Here is a 16,071-nt window from a genome sequence, read left to right as displayed (position 1 = left end):
TTCAGAAAGAGTCCTTTTCATGCGCACATTTTAGGAAATAAAACTTTGTATCTTTGAGAGGATATTAACCATCCAACTATTTGTGAAAACCATCTAGTACAAGGAGCAATATACAAGAAGATCTAATGTTTTTATGTTGAGCCTGTTCATTACATGGAAATGAAGTCTAGGGCAGAAGGTAGTTTCTGTGTTCATAAGGGTTTAATAGAAAGAACTGAAGATTGTAAGAAAAGAATCATCTAGTTCACTGAGAAATAATTCACTGAGAAATAAAATATACAAAATAGTAATCATTTAAAGCGTATTGGTTAATTTATACACTAACATAACTACTGAAATCAATATATAGAATATATTTTTTGATGGTACTGAGATTTGAATTCAAGGCTTTGCCCTTGATAGGTAGGCACTCTACCACTTGAGACCTAGCCCTAGGACCTTTTTTGCTTTTTCAGATGAGGTTTTGCTTGCTTCCTTCCTTCCTTCCTTCCTTCCTCTCTCTCTCTCTCTCCCTCTCTCTCTCTCTCTCTCTTTCTCTCTTTCTTTTTGCCAGTTCTGGGGCTTGACCTCAGGGCCTGAGCTCTGTCCCTAAGCCTCTCTGTGCTCAAGACTAATGCTCTACCATCTGAGCCACAGTGACCCAGCTTTTTCTGAGTAGTTTATTGGAGATATGAGTCTTCTCCCGGGGCTGTCTTTGAACTATTGTCTTTAGATCTCAGCCTCCTGAATAGCTAAGATTATAGGCCTGAGTCACCAGTGTCTGGTGAAGTTTTGCTTTTTTTGCCCTGGCCCATCTAGGCAACAATCTTCTTATTCTACATCTTCCATGTAACTTAGAGGGCAGGAGACACCGCCATTCCCAATTTATTGGTTGAGATCAGTGTCTCATTATCTTTTTCTCCAGGCTGGCCCCAAATCATGATCCACTTGGTCTATGCCTCCTGTGTAATGGGATTATAGGAATGAACCTCTGTGCCCAACCATGAGTAGTTATAATCACTCCAAAGGTTCCTTGTGTTTTTCCAACCCTTGAAATTTCTCTCTTTTATAAAAAATGATAACTGGAGTGAGTTTTGTTTTTGTAGATTTGCCTCTTCTAGAGTTTTTTGTGTAGTACATTTCTTTCATTTAGCATAATCCTTTGGAGACTCATCGAGCTGAGTTTGTTTACCTATTCCCTGTTGATAGGCATTCCATATGTTTCAGTTTGAGGCAATTGTTAATAAATTTGGTATGGACATATGTATACAGTTTTGGTAGACATAGATTTCTCTGTTAGTTTTGTTTTTCCTGCCTTAGAATCTGTCTGCTCATTTGGTTGTGTATGGTTTTATGGCAACATGCTTTGACAGGTAAAGATATGGACGGACTTAGCAATACACATGGGCAAGTGTTTGTAGAACATTCTTGCCTTTCCTGTTTCTGTTGTAGAGACAGAGATCTGCCCCTTCAAAGAAACCATCCTACTTCTCCTTTGGTGAGGATTCAATCCTTTTGACCAACTGAGCAAATGGCTCTTTTGAGAAGACAAATAACCTGGAAGGATAGGAGGGCTGAGAAAACTGGGAAGTATCAGCAATTATATGAGTTAATCAGAGGGAGAACCAACCTGAATGAGGTATTGTTTGCTAAATTAAACTGCAGGGAATCAAACATGCAAATCTAACTGAAGATGTATCCAGCTGTATGTCCCAGAAACTCCGGGCTCCATGGCTGAATAGTATTCTCTCAGACTATTATTCCTCAGAATTCTGGAGTTCAGGTGTTGTTAATATGAAACAACCAGTCATTAATGTGGCTGATTCTTTATTTTTTCATGGTATAAATGCTTTGACTATAATTTCGAATATCAACAGTCAAAAAATTGCAATATGTTGACAGAATGGCAGAAGCTAATCCTAGCAAAGCTCCTAACTTAGGCTTTAATCCCAAGAAAGGTACTGAATGCATTAAAGTACCTTTGAGAAAAGAAGAAAGAAGTGAACAATTTAGCTTCCATGGCAACAGGTGCCATTTATGTCTGATGGTTTTATTCCCAGGGAGAAATCTTCTCAGTAACAGACATGGATACAGGATAGGAGGAGAAGTGAATTTGGTCCCAAGACCTTTTGTCTCAACCTCTATATAGAGGATTTAAGTCCAATAAAACTAGCATTCCCAGTGTGGGGAATTTCCGTTCCTATCACTAATTCCATCTGTATACTGAGCCAAGCTAAGGAATTGCAAATGATTCTAAACCATAGTGCTCTTATTCAGCTTTTCCCTGATGAAAGATTAAAAACTTATATTAAATGTAAACACTAGATATCTCGCTATGTTCCCAATGGCAGCATCTTTAGCTGTGGGAGGTAACACCACAAGCTCAACCTTCTATTGATCAATTTTAAAAACCTGAGCTTTGAAAAGTGTCCCATAACTCCTTGGTACTTGTGGGACTATATGACTAACTGAGATTTATTGTTCTTTTACTTATTTGTTTTCTCATTTTTTTGATTGTGAAAATACCGTACAGAGGGGTTACAATTACATAAGATAATGAGTACATTTCTTATCAAGCACTGTTGCTTCCTCCTTTGTTTCCCCTTCCCATCCCTTCCCATCTACCCCTCCCTTCCCCCTCTTCCTCCCCTCTCCCCCCCACCCCACCCCCACCAAAGTTGTAAAGTTCGTTTTCGACATAACGACTTTTACATCTCATTGTTGCAATGGGTCCACCTGTATCCCTATTTAAACGATTTGTTTTTTCCCTTCCCCTCCACAAATTATACCAACATCAAATACAGTCAAAGCAGGGATTATACCACATGGGAGGGACATACAAAGCAACAAAGAAATCATCTTATAAATATGTTAGAAAGGGGCTGGGAAGGTGGCTCAGTGGTAGAGCGCTTGCCTTGCATGCTTGAGGCCCTGGGTTCGATTCCTCAGCACCACATAAGCAGAAAAAAAACGCCGGAAGTGGCGCTGTGGCTCAAGTGGTAGAGCGCTAGCCTTGAGCTGAAGAGCTGAGGGACAGCACCCAGGCCCAGAGTTCAGGTCCTATGACCGGACCCCCCCCCCCTCCTAAAAAAAAATGTTAGAAACAATCGCAAGAAAGAAAAAAAAATTGAATACTTATCTTGGGGTTCATTTCACCTAACATCAACTTATCTGACCTTTTCTGTTCTTTTACTTATTTCCAATAACTTTTAAAAAATGAACACTCTCTTCCTATTGCCTTTCTATTTAATTTCTCTTCTCTCCTTCCTTCATTTTCTTCTTCTGTATTCAATTATGACTAAATGCTGGGTCCAGAGCTGCTTTCACGTCTGTGCTCATCATTTCCTGCTTGTTAGAGAGAAGCTTAGGGGTTCTAGTGTAAGCTAGATGATTCTTTAGTCTACTCTGCTGTGTTGGAGAGGCAGAGGAAGCTAAAGGTGCCCTGTGCTTTACCAGAGCAGCTTCATGACACGGATTTCCTGTAGCCTACAGAACTCAGTCATCCCTGAACTGTCCTGGAATATCCCTTATTATGGGAAATAGCAAGTGTGCTGTACATGGAGGATGCGGTTTGGAGACTAGCATGACGTCAACAAGATTTCTTACAGACACAGCTTCTATGATACAAAGAGTCTTAAGTTTCATTTCTTTTTGTCCATATATATTTTTCATTGTAAAGATACTGTACAGACAGGTTACAGTTACATGAGTAAGGTAATGAGTACGTTTCCTGTCAAGCATTATTACCTCCTCCTTTGTTTTTCCCCTAGCATCACTTCCTTTCCTACCTCCCCAACTCCTCCTTCCTCCCACCCCGAAATATAAAGTTCATTTTCAACATAATATCTTGTATATCTCATTGTTACAATGGGTCAACCTGTATCCTTATTTAAGCATTTTGTTATATTTGTTCCCCTTCCCAAATTATAAAAACGTATATACAAGATGCAGGACACTGGAATTGGATACTGTAAAAACACGGTTATACTGTGGGGGAGGAACATACAAAGAAACAAAAGAATCACATGGTACAATATAAATTCATTACAAACAATAGCAAGAAAGAAAAACGATATTGTGTCCCTATCTTGGGGTTCATTTCACTTAACATCATCTTATATAGTCATATGTACATAGCTTTTGGCCTTTTCTGCTTGTCCTACACATGTACTAGTTACTGTAAATAAGGGAAACCATGGGACCTATGTTTCTTTGGACCTGGCTTACTTCACTTAAAATATAAATTTTTCCAAGTCTTTCCATTTCCTAACAAATGGGGCAATGTAATTTTTTCTGATGGAGGCGTAGAATTCCATTAACTAAAGAGGTGAAGGACCTCTATAACAAAAACTTTAAAAAAACTGATAAAGGAAATTAAAGCAGAACTAAGGAAGTGGAAAAACCTCGCATGCTCCTGGATTGGGAGAATTAACATTGTGCCAAAGGCTATCTACAAATTCAATGCGATACCTATCAATATCCCAACTTTATTCTTCAATGAAATAGAAGAAGCAATCCAAAAATTCATATGGAACAATAAAAGACCCCGAATAGCAAAAAACAATCCTTAGTAGAAAGAACAGTGCCGGAGGAATATCAATTCCAAATTTCAAACTCTACTACAAAGCCACAGTAATCAAAACAGCTTGGTACTGGCACAAGAACAGACCTGAGGACCAATGGAATAGAACTGAAGACCCAGAAATGAACTCACAGACTTATAGCCACCTAATCTTTGGCAAGGTAGCTAAAAAAAGTTTCATTTCTTATTTATCTGTTTCTTCATCCTTTCATTGATCTACTAAGCACATGGTTCTTTGGCAACTTCTATGTTATTTGTTAACATAATGGTGAGAAAAATTAGACAGATGTCTGTTCTCTTAAGAATTGACAGTCTGATGAGGAAAGAGATAGTAATTAATTAAATGAATAGCACACATATTTACTTTAAATCATACAAAAGCTAACATCACTGTGTTATAAGAATGGAACCTTTAAATAATTATGTATTAGAAAAGAGAATGAAAAGTGTGTTTTTACATGGAGTGAATTCTACCAGACTTTAAAAGAACTAAGCCCAAGGCTCCTCAAATTATTCCTCAAAAGACCAAAAGAACACTCCCCAAATCATTTCATAAAGCCAGTATTACCAAGACAGTCAAATTGCAGGACAACCAAAAAGTAAATAAATAAAGCAAGGAAAGAAAGTAAGCAAGGGCAATGCAACTGTTTGCTGAATATAGATACAAAATCTTCAAATATGAGCAGACTCAACTTAAAAGTAGCAAAAAAAAAAAAAAAAATACAACATTAGAGCCAGGTGCTTGGCTCACACCTGTAATCCTAGCTATTCCGGAGGCTAAAATCAGATTCCTGATCAAATGTCACATAGTTAGCAAGTGTAGAACCAGAATTATAACCTGAGAATGTTCGATTTAAAAATCCACACCTTTCCTCGGCCTTTCAAGAAGGTAAATGAAGATGTGATTCTAAGATTCTGGATTCTGCGATTGTAAAGATTCTCATTAAGAAGAGAATGGATTTTTGGTGGCACAAAGCTGAGTCAGGAGCCATGTAACCTGAGGTGATTAAGAGGTTTATAGCAAGCACAGGATGCAAGCTGTGAGCACTCGTCAGTGTATGAATTTGGAAATTCACTCTATATTTCCACAAAGGATCAAGAAGGAATGGTATGAAGAAGTTGACAGATGAGCCCTGGAGACTAGATTCTATTCTCAGCTTGTCTACTTACATGGCATGTGATCCCTCTCAGATTTCCTTTGTAGGAAATGGAGCTAATAATCCTTCGTTATTGGAATCAGGCCGAGATGGGAGCTGGTAGAAATCAGTATAAGACAGACAGTAGGACCATCTGCCAGAGACTTAGAAAGCATGAACCCAATCAGTGTGGTCAGAGGGTCATGACTACTGAGAGATAGCTGCAGGAAACAGAACCCTAATCAGCTGTATTGTAACTGAACACTCTAAATGAAAGAGCAAAAAAGAGAGAAAAGTCACAAGTATATTCTAGTCCTCTCTAAAAGAACATTGTTTATTCTAGTCCTCTCTAAAAGAACATTGTTTTTCATCTTCAGACTAAGAGCTCTTCAATTGTTGACAAAATAGCTCTCAAGGTGTAAGAGTCCCTGTCTACCTTATGTCCTGCTCACAAGCCACTTTGTGCATCTGAAGCATTTTTTTGTTCATTTGCTTTCACTTTATTTCTACTATCTTTTTGCTGAGAAAGAGATGATTTGGTTTCTGCTCCATTTAAGGATATATTCCTCCTGTTGGGTAAATTATCTATTGTCACGTAGAACTTTCCCCAAATCTTAGTGGTATAACCTTTCCGTTCATTTGGATATGGAGCTTGCACGTAGCTTGGTGGGTGCTCTGCTAGAGTCTGACACAAAGCTTCAATGAGCATAGGCAGGGCCTCTTTGGTATGGTAGGTATCTACAGCTGCTGGTAGCTACGGTTATTGTAGGTTGAACCCAACAGTCCACTGGGGAGGCAGGATCAGCTTCAAAGCTCAGTCAATAGTTACAAATGAGGGTTAGTTTGCTGATGTTTTGTTTTTTTTTTGACTGAGTCCTCTATTTTTTTCCCCAGATTTTGCCCAGAGATTGCCCATAATTCCTTGTCTTTTGGTGTTTTCTATTACCATAAGAAACCCAAGAGAACATGCCAGCAATAGAGAAGTCCTTTGTTGCTCAGTGATGGGTGTGATAGCACATCACCTTTACTGTGTCATGTGTGGTAGGAGAAATTCACTAGGTCCAGCCTACACATAAGAAAAGAGGATCACCCATAAGCATGAACATGAGGCCATGAGAATCATCAAAACTATGTGAAGGGGAAGTTTCCTGTCATACTCATTACCTACAGATTGTTGTGGCAGTGTCAGGAATGTATCGTGATGATTGGAAATGAGTACAGAGGATTGCTTAGACAAACTAAGTTCCCTATGGAGTATGGTCTCTGTAAATGAAAATTTTGGTTGTTTGAGTTTTCAATAGATGGAAATTGTCTTTTCAAGTGAATTACTCCTCTGGATTTTATTTAGGGCACTAAGAAAGCAGCCACACAAAAGCTCACTCTGATGGGCCCTCCCCATGAGCAGCCTACTTCTGAGCAGGCCCAAGTGAATAATGTAAGCCCAGGTCCCTTGACATATGGTTTGCAAAGTATATTTATACTCCATGTGGGTCAACAACCTTGGTATTTGGCAGAGGTCTCTGAACAGATGATGGAAATATTTCATCTCACATCGAAACCCTCTTGTGTTGATATTTCAACTTGGAGGACAAGGATGACCTGAGGAAGAGGTGTGGGAAGGAGGGGAAGAGAAGGGTGGAGAAACATTTTATTGTATCTCAAGCTGTATTAGAGTTTGGTTCTTTAAACACACACACACACACACACACACACACACACACACACACACACACACAAAACCCAAACATCACAAAATCAAACAAATGTGTTCCAGCAGCAAACCTAAAGATGTGGGACCTCAATAAAAAAGAAATTCATGTTTAACCCAGAAATTAGTTGAAGCAGGACAGGAGTTGCATTTATCCGGTGACTGTTTTAATGAGCGATTGAGGGGGAAGACATCTGCTGGGCATGAATGGTTGTGTGTGAATGGCGTGCCATTTTGTTTTGGAAAGAGGAATAGAATCCTTTGTGAGTATTTCTGTCCTATTTACCACCAGTGGGGAGAGTGCTATTGACTTCAAGTAACGCAGAGACCTTAAGCCTTAAGAAAAGATGCCATTTCCTTTGACGACCAGTTTTTGAGATATAAGAAATAAAGACAATAATGATGTGCACTTAAAACATTTATTTTCTGGATAATCAATACTACCAGGCATACAAACACTCCAAAGATCCATCAAAGAGGGCTCTATTAACAAAGAGGGCTGGCAGTGGTGAAAATGGGTGCTGAATGGAGACCCTGCTGTCTCGGTACCAGTTACAAGGAGTTGCTTTACTATATGAAATCTTTTCATTCAGCTTTTGACTCCCAGATTGTAGAAAATCCAGAAGCCCTAAACTACATCTTTTGGGATGGATGAACTGAATACCATTTTAGTTATCCGCTGCAGATGCTAGGGGTGTTAGAAAAACATCATAAAGCTTCTTTTTCTTAAATCAATGTGAATAACAGTCATTGGATCATAAGGCCTATCAGCGACACTTACAGGACCATTGTGCCCCAAACTCTGTCCTGGAACCCTTGCCATTTGAAGGGGAATATGAGAGCCAACAAGCACTCACCTATGATATGATGTTAGGAAGAGTAAGAATTTGAGAAACAATATAAGCCAGGTGCTGGTGGCTTATGCCTATACTTAGCTAGTCAAGGGGCCAAGATCTAAGGACCACAACACAAAGCCAACGCTTGCAGAAAAGTCTGTGAGATTCTTATCTTCAAATGGGACAGTACACAGGCTCTGAGTTCAAGCCCTAGTACCAGCACATACAAACGGTAACAAAAACAGTAACAACAAAACCAAGAAGCAATATAACTGGATTTAAATGTAACCCCAGCCCTATTGGTGGATGATCTTAGATATTTTAAATTTATTTCACATTCCTTTTTCTCAGCTATGGAATGACTATCTGAGAGAATTTTTTTTTTTTTGGTCTGTTGTGGAGCTTGAACTCAGGGTCTGGGCACTATCAGCGCTTTTTCACTCAAAGCTAGAGCTCTACCACTTTGAGCCACAGTGCCACTTCCCTGAGAGTATTCTTGTCAGGACAAAATGAAGTGATATGTAAAGCACTGAGCACAGTACCTGTCACCTTGTAAGTGCATATTAAGTTCCTGAAAACTGACTCCTTTCTTGACTTTGTGTGAATATTATCTATCAAATAAACTTCACATTATATATTCTGACTATAGGCTCATAGTAGACTCATGGAAAAGCACTTATGGGGTTTTACAAATGCACATGCTCATTAATAAGCATGTACATTTCCAAGTCCAGATCCCAAACAAGGTTTATGTTGTACTTACAAACATGTAGGAAAGTCAGAGAAAGAGATGGAATGACTCAGTGAAGGTGTCTGGCTTGTGATCTTTGGAATCTGAATGAAGAGTCTGCACTCCAAATTAGCTGTAGATACTGCACCGTTTCTCATCATCTGATGACAAAGACTAAGAAAACGTATTTAATAGAGCTGTTAAGAAGATTAGAAAGTGCTATACATTTAATGTACTTACTCTAAAGCAAGCCAGCCGATGAAATCATATTATGTTGGTATGAAGAGACAGGAAAAATGTAAAGCATGGGAGGAAGGAAGACCATGGAAGGGTACTGAACTGCTCAGAACCCATTTGCCGGAAACCCAATGGTTCCGCTCTCATCTCACTAGACCGGTGAGCATCCTGGGTTCAGCGCATGGAGCGCACCCTCCGCACTTCTGCTGTATTTTGTCTTTAGTCATTTATATCTAAGTGATGCCTCTCCTCTCAGCTTCAGAGCAGAAGGACTTGGATGACATGCCTGAGTCCGTTCACGACGCAGCTCTTTTCTCTGCTGGTGCTGGAAATGGAGTTTCTCTGAGCTTTGCAAGTTGGGGAATGGACAGGTGTTTAACTATCTATTATAAACTGTCTCTCACTTTCCTAACTACGTAATCATCTTCTCTTCTTCTAAGGACTGGCAGCTCTAATTTTCATCACATCTGAGTAAAGTCCAAGTGACCCATGATATTTTTTTTTCTTAGCTTTTCTTTTATCTCCTTGCTGCAATGATTTGAGCATCTCAAACTAGAAAATGGTTTAGAAGCTACTGAGCACAGTTCACTTCTCCCATGATGTGTCGCCTCTTTTCAGGGTCTGACCAGTGGCCCTCCAGTCACTTCTCAATTGCTGCGTTATGCACGTTCCCAAATGCGAGTTCTCTATCGTGTACCCAACTCTCCAGGCAGGACATACAGCCCCACCAATGGCTACCTCTTACCCTTCGGATGTTGTACCCATGGATGATGCTTTACTGGGATTCATTCCTGGTGGTTTAATGATTTAAAGCAAAGATGAGAAAGAGCAAGAAAGATCTTCTACTTTATCAATAGACCCTTAAACAGATATTTTCCCTATCTTTAAGGGTTTTCAGTTTGAACATCAATGGGAGGAAACAAGAAATTAATATCTAGTGGTCAAGAGGTTAATTCATTTTTAGAAAGAGGTTAATTAATTGGATGAATATATGACAAAGACATCGCAAGGAGACATTTCAATTGACAGTCACATCACTAGCAAGGAAGATGAGAGAGAAAAGTGAGATGATAAATCAGGTGATGATAAATCAGGTGATTTCAGCTTGATGCCGTCATGGTACTGAACTCCTGTGGACTGTATGTTAGAAGGCTGGGAGAAAGGGACATGGTAGTTTAAAGAGAGTCAACAACTCAAATGCTCAGAAAGATCATCCACCTATATCAGGCCACATGCTCCTCATTCCCCAGGCTTATGAAAACCTGCTATAAAAGAAGAAAATTGGAAGTGGCGCTGTGACTCAAAGCTCTATGGCCCACAGAAAGAGGAGAAGGAGGAGGAGGGGGAGGAGGGGGAGGAGGGGGAGGAGGAGGAGGGGGAGGAGGAGGAGGGGGGGGGAGGAGGAGGAGAGGGGAGGAGGAGGAGGAGGAGGAGGAGGAGGAGGAGGAGGAGGAGGAGGAGGAGGAAGAGGAAGGAGAAGGAGGAGGAGAAGAAGGAGGAGAAGCAGATGATGAAGAAGAAGAAGAAGAAGAAGAAGAAGAAGAAGAAGAAGAAGAAGAAGAAGAAGAAGAAGAAGAAGAAGAAGAAGAAGAAGAAGAAGAAGAAGAAGAAGAAGAAGAAGAAGAAGAAGAAGAAGAAGAAGAAGAAGAAAGAGAAGTTGTTTTTGTTACAGGATAGATCTTTTCTTCTCTTTGATTAAAATGAATACACTGAACATATTATTAACTGCAGAAGAAAAATGTGATCCTCAGTAAGAGGACTTTTAGGCAATGAAAGAAGATGTGTGTGAGTTGGGCATGGGTGGCTCATGCTTGTAATTCTAGCTATGGAAGCTGAGATCTGAGGATTGCAGTCCAAAGCTAGCCTGGGTAAGAAAGTCTGTGAGACTCTTATCTTTAATTAACTGCTAAAGAGTTGGAAGTGGAACTGTGGATCAAGAGTGCTAGCTTTAAACAAAAAAGCTTAGCGGCAATGTTCAATTCCTGAGTTCAAGCCTTAGGACCAGCACACACACACACACACACACACACACACACACACACACACACACACACACACACATAGTGTGATGAAAACTGGCAAACATTGAAAAAAGGGAGATGAAGGAGACAGTTAAGGGAATATAATGGAGGGGTAAACTTGCTTAAAGTATACATTAATATATACCAATAAAAATAAGCAAATAAAATTATTCCCAAAGAGAATGTGGAAGTTTAAGAAATAATTTTAGTGAGTGCTATTCCATTTTTTTTTCACTGAGAACTATCTTAGGTAAATGGTACTATGTTGGGTCAGTTGTCAAAGTTACTGCCTCACCTCAGACTCCAGCCTGCATTGGCTGGCTTCAAATTGCACTGTTGCTCCATTCATCTACTGGGGGACATCTGGGTTGGATCCATATCTTAGCTATGGTAAATAATGCGGCAACAAACATAGTTGTAGCTTTAGTATGGTCTTGTTTGCGATCGTTTGGGTAAATGCCCAAAAGTGGGATTGCTTGGTCATAGGGGAGCTTTATGTGGAGTCTTTTGAGGAATCTCCATACTGCTTTCCAATAATGCAGTAAGGTTCCCTTTTGGCCACATCCCTTCCAGCATCTGTTGTTATTGGAGTTCTTGATTATAGCCATTCTAACTGGGGTGAGGTGGAATCTCAATGTTGTTTTGATTTGCATTTCTTTTATGGCTAGAGAAGTTGAACATTTCTTCATGTGTCTATTGACCATTCTTATTTCCTCTTCAGACAAGTCTTTCAAGACTTTAGCCCACTTATTAATGGAGCCGTTGTTTCTTTGAGGATTTGTTTTGAGGGGATTTAATTTTTTGAGCTCTCAATATATTTTAGATATGAGGCTCTTGTCTGTTGTATGGCTAGTGAAGACCTTCTCTCAATCTGTGCTAACGATGTGGTATATAGGTACAAGGGAAGCTTCCATCAGAAAGAATGACATAGCCTCATTTGTAAGGAAATGGAAAGATTTGGAAAAAATCATATTAAGTGAAGGAAGCCAGACTCCAAGAAACATATGTACCATGGTTTCTCTCATTTGTAATAATTAGTATATGTCTAGGCTAATCTTAGCAGATGAGCAGAATGTCTCAATAGCTATGTACATGTGACCATATAAGATGATACTAAGCAAAATGAACTCCAAGCTATGGAACCATGAGGCTTTTCTTGTTGTTTTTTTAGTGTACTATGTGATTTCTTTTTTCTTTTGTTCTCCTCCCCCCAAGGCTTACCCCCTGTTGTCACTGTATTTGATTTTGGTACTCTGGGAATCGTATATACATCTATCTGAGTTAGGGAAGGGAAGGGGAACAGCAAAACGGTGAGACAAAGCACAAAGGGCAAACCAATACAACAGCGATACTCACAAGACCGTATGTTGGAAATGAACTGTACACATTGGGGGGAAAGAATTGGGGGGAGGGAAAGTGGGAGAAAACTGAGGGAGAGGTAACAAGTTTGACAAGAAATGTACTCGCTACCTTACGTGTGTAGCTGTAACCCCTGTGTACATCACCTTGACAATAAAATAAAATTAAAAACAAAACAACCAACCTCTAGAAATTGCGCCCTTGCTTGTAATATTTCCCATTTGCCAGTAGAGGGAAGTGGAGAGGCACCCCAGAAGTCGAACCTTTTTCCTAGTTTCTGTGTTGCTGGAGGGCACGTTGACATGTCTCATACCAACCTTGGGGTATCTGCAAGTCAATAGGAGTGTGCTGTTTGTCAGACCTGGGTTTCCTGGGCCTCCAGCCTCAGTGCAGTGAGGAGGAGCATTTCTGACGTATGCAACCCAGCAAATCTCTCACAGGACAGTCTCGGTACCCTTTCCAACAGTCTGGATCCATGTCTGGAGGGTTTGCCTTCTAAATTTGTTCCTTTGTAGGGGACTCTTCCCTCCACTACAGGATATCCAACATTCTCTCTCATCTTTCCTTTGGTACTAATTCTTTAAGTACTCGTGTGGTTTCTGTCTTTTGAACAGACGGCATTCCCTGCCATGTGCACTGTGCTCACGCTGTGTCATGCCAAACCCCGTGGGCTCTGCTCAGGCTGGCCTCTGTATCTGCATAGGGGAATGCCATTCTCCTATGGGAATGGGTTACACCATTGGAATCCTCCCCCATGCATATTATCTTTGAGTCAATGTGTGTGCATTTGTGTGTATATGTGTGTGTGTGTGTGTGTGTGTGTGTGTGTATATATATATATGAATATAATCTTGTCCTGCATATGTTTTCATATATGTTTATAATTTTGGCCTGTGTAGTGACAGTTCTATAATGCTTTACAAAGCTCCTTAGTAGCACAGAAGATGTATCCCTCCATTTGCTTCCTTCCTGAGCCCTTCCTATTCCCCAACCAGCACTTCCTGAAGTCATCTTTCAAATGAACGATTTCACCACTAAAATCCTTATTTCAAGATTTGCTTCTAGGGGAACTCAAATGAAGATAATCTAGTCCCAGTGATAGAAGAAAGAAGAATCTGAATAGGTCAGGGGAATTAGGACCTACACTTCGTCTTAGCTCCAGGCTCACTCTTTCAATTTGCTTGAGTAAACATGCTTATATATAAAGATAATTTTCTATTAGCTGACCTATTAGCAGAGTAGACTTATTAGCTGAATCTAAATATAAAATCACTATATTTACTTCACATGCAAAAATGCAATTAAGCCAGATGCCAGTGGCTCACGCCAATAATTCCACTTACTCAGGATGTTGAGGTCTGAGGATTAAGGCTTGAAGCCAGCCCAAGCAAACAAATCCTTGAAACTCTTATCCCCAATTAATCAGAAGCAAAGCCTAAAGTGAAGTTGTAGTTTAAGTGGTAGAATGCTAACTTATAGTGAAAAAATTAAGCAAGGGTGGTAGCTCCTGAGTGAGTTCAAATCTCAGACCTGGCACAAAATAAAAACAAAAACAAAAACCCAAAATATAGCAACAAAACCCCAAAAGACAAAGAAAAGCAAAATTAATTTTTAAAAGTAAATCTCTGTAAAGGATTGTAATAGCAGGGCTCAGACTGGGTTAAAATAAGAGAAAGGTTTTTTTTGTTTTCTTACATTTAAAAATTTTATTATTATTATTATTATTTGTGATATGATGTGATGTGTATGTGTGTGCATACGTGTGTGCATGTATGCTTGTTTGTATGTATTGGTACAGGGGTTTGAACTCAGGGCCTGGGCATTTTCCCTTAGCTTTTTCCCTTAGGCTGGTGTTCTTCCACTTGAGCCACACCTCTACTTCTGGCTTTTTGGTGGTTAATTAGAGATAAGAGTCTTATGGAATTACTGCCTGGGTTGGCTTCAAACCTTGATCCTTAGATCTCAGCCTCTGAGTAGCTAGGAATACAGGCATGAGCTATAGATGTCCGGCAAGACACAGTTTTGATAGGTCTGATATTTTACTGTTAGTAGGTTATGCCTTTCTGCAGTCAGTTATGGCTTATTCATTATTTTCTTTCAATGAATGTGGTCAGACTATCATCATGCTATTCTTTTGGCTTGTGGATGGTTCTGTGTTGAAACAATGTTGTCCACGGGGATCTCCCTGAGATCAACTGTAGAAACAGGAAATACAACAATGTAGGAGCTTGTTCTGATTAGAAAGTGTTACATTCACTAATACAGGTAAGTTTAGGAGAGAGGTATTTGAAACAGAGAGACGAATCCACAAGAAAAGTTGATAGTGAAAACAGGATATACCTAACTATTGCATGCACCATCCTCCCTCCCTGTTTAAGACCTTTGTCAGCCATACTGTTGTTTTGTCATATACTCTAACGCAGTGGATGCCAAACTGCAGCTGGCCATAGAATGGGCACAAATGATTCCCTCAGATTTCTGTTCTAGCTGCCTGGGTAGAATCTGCATCTAATGAATTCCCGAGATTGTGGTTGGCCAAGGGAACCCGCCTTTTGAGCATTACTGCTCTAGAGCAGTGCTCTTAGACCTCTGGGTGTGTCCTGGAGCAACCAGGGAAGTTTAAAAATATTACTAGTCTGACCCAGATTACTAGTCTAACTCAGGAAACTGGAGATCTAGGAGTTTGTGTTTTAGACATCTCACAGATGATTTTAATGGATAGTTGGAGTTAAATCCGATAGCTGTGCTGATGTTTCTAAGACCGAATCATGTAAATATATACCTGGGAATCTTATAAATCTGGTTCATTTGTTCTGGGATGGGGTTCAATATTATGCACTTTATTTTTTGTGCTGATCCCTGAACTCAGGGCCTGGGTACTATCTTTGAGCTGTTCTGCTCTATTTCTGGCTTTTTGGTGGTTAATTGGATATATGAGTCTCATAGATTTTCCCTTCATGGATGGCTTTGAACCTTGATCTTCTGATCTTAGCTTCCTGAGTAGCTAGGATTATAGGTGTGAGCCACTGGCATCTGGCAACAGTTTGCATTTTTCAAAAACTTGCAGGTGAAGCTCCTGAGAGATAAGTCAGAAATGCTATTCTCCCCATCTCTTTTCTGTAACTTAACCAAAGATACTAAGTAATTCAAGACTAGGGCTCAGATGTCTTTTGCGTATTAAAGAGGCAGAGATGGCTCTTTGATTTGCTTCTACAGTCAGTCTGGTTAGTGTGAGAGTAGCTCTCATGAATCATTTTGGGCAACAGGTTACCATGGCAACTTTCAGGAAACTGTATTTCATGCTGGAGATTCTGAGACATCATTGCCAACCTTCACAAGGGGCCTCAAGGACAAATGGAGCATTGACCACATGGCTGCATCCCTTTGAAACTTCCTGGGTTCGAACCCTTCCTAAGCAACAGTTAGCCCTAACCTTCTTACTGAGTTCTGTAACAATTTTCCTTCAGGATAAATAAACCACAG

Source organism: Dipodomys spectabilis, unplaced genomic scaffold (genome assembly GCF_019054845.1).
Source record: "Dipodomys spectabilis isolate Male_0828 unplaced genomic scaffold, ASM1905484v1 ptg000054l, whole genome shotgun sequence".
In the NCBI taxonomy this organism is placed as follows: domain Eukaryota; kingdom Metazoa; phylum Chordata; class Mammalia; order Rodentia; family Heteromyidae; genus Dipodomys; species Dipodomys spectabilis.
This window is presented reverse-complemented; position numbering follows the sequence as displayed.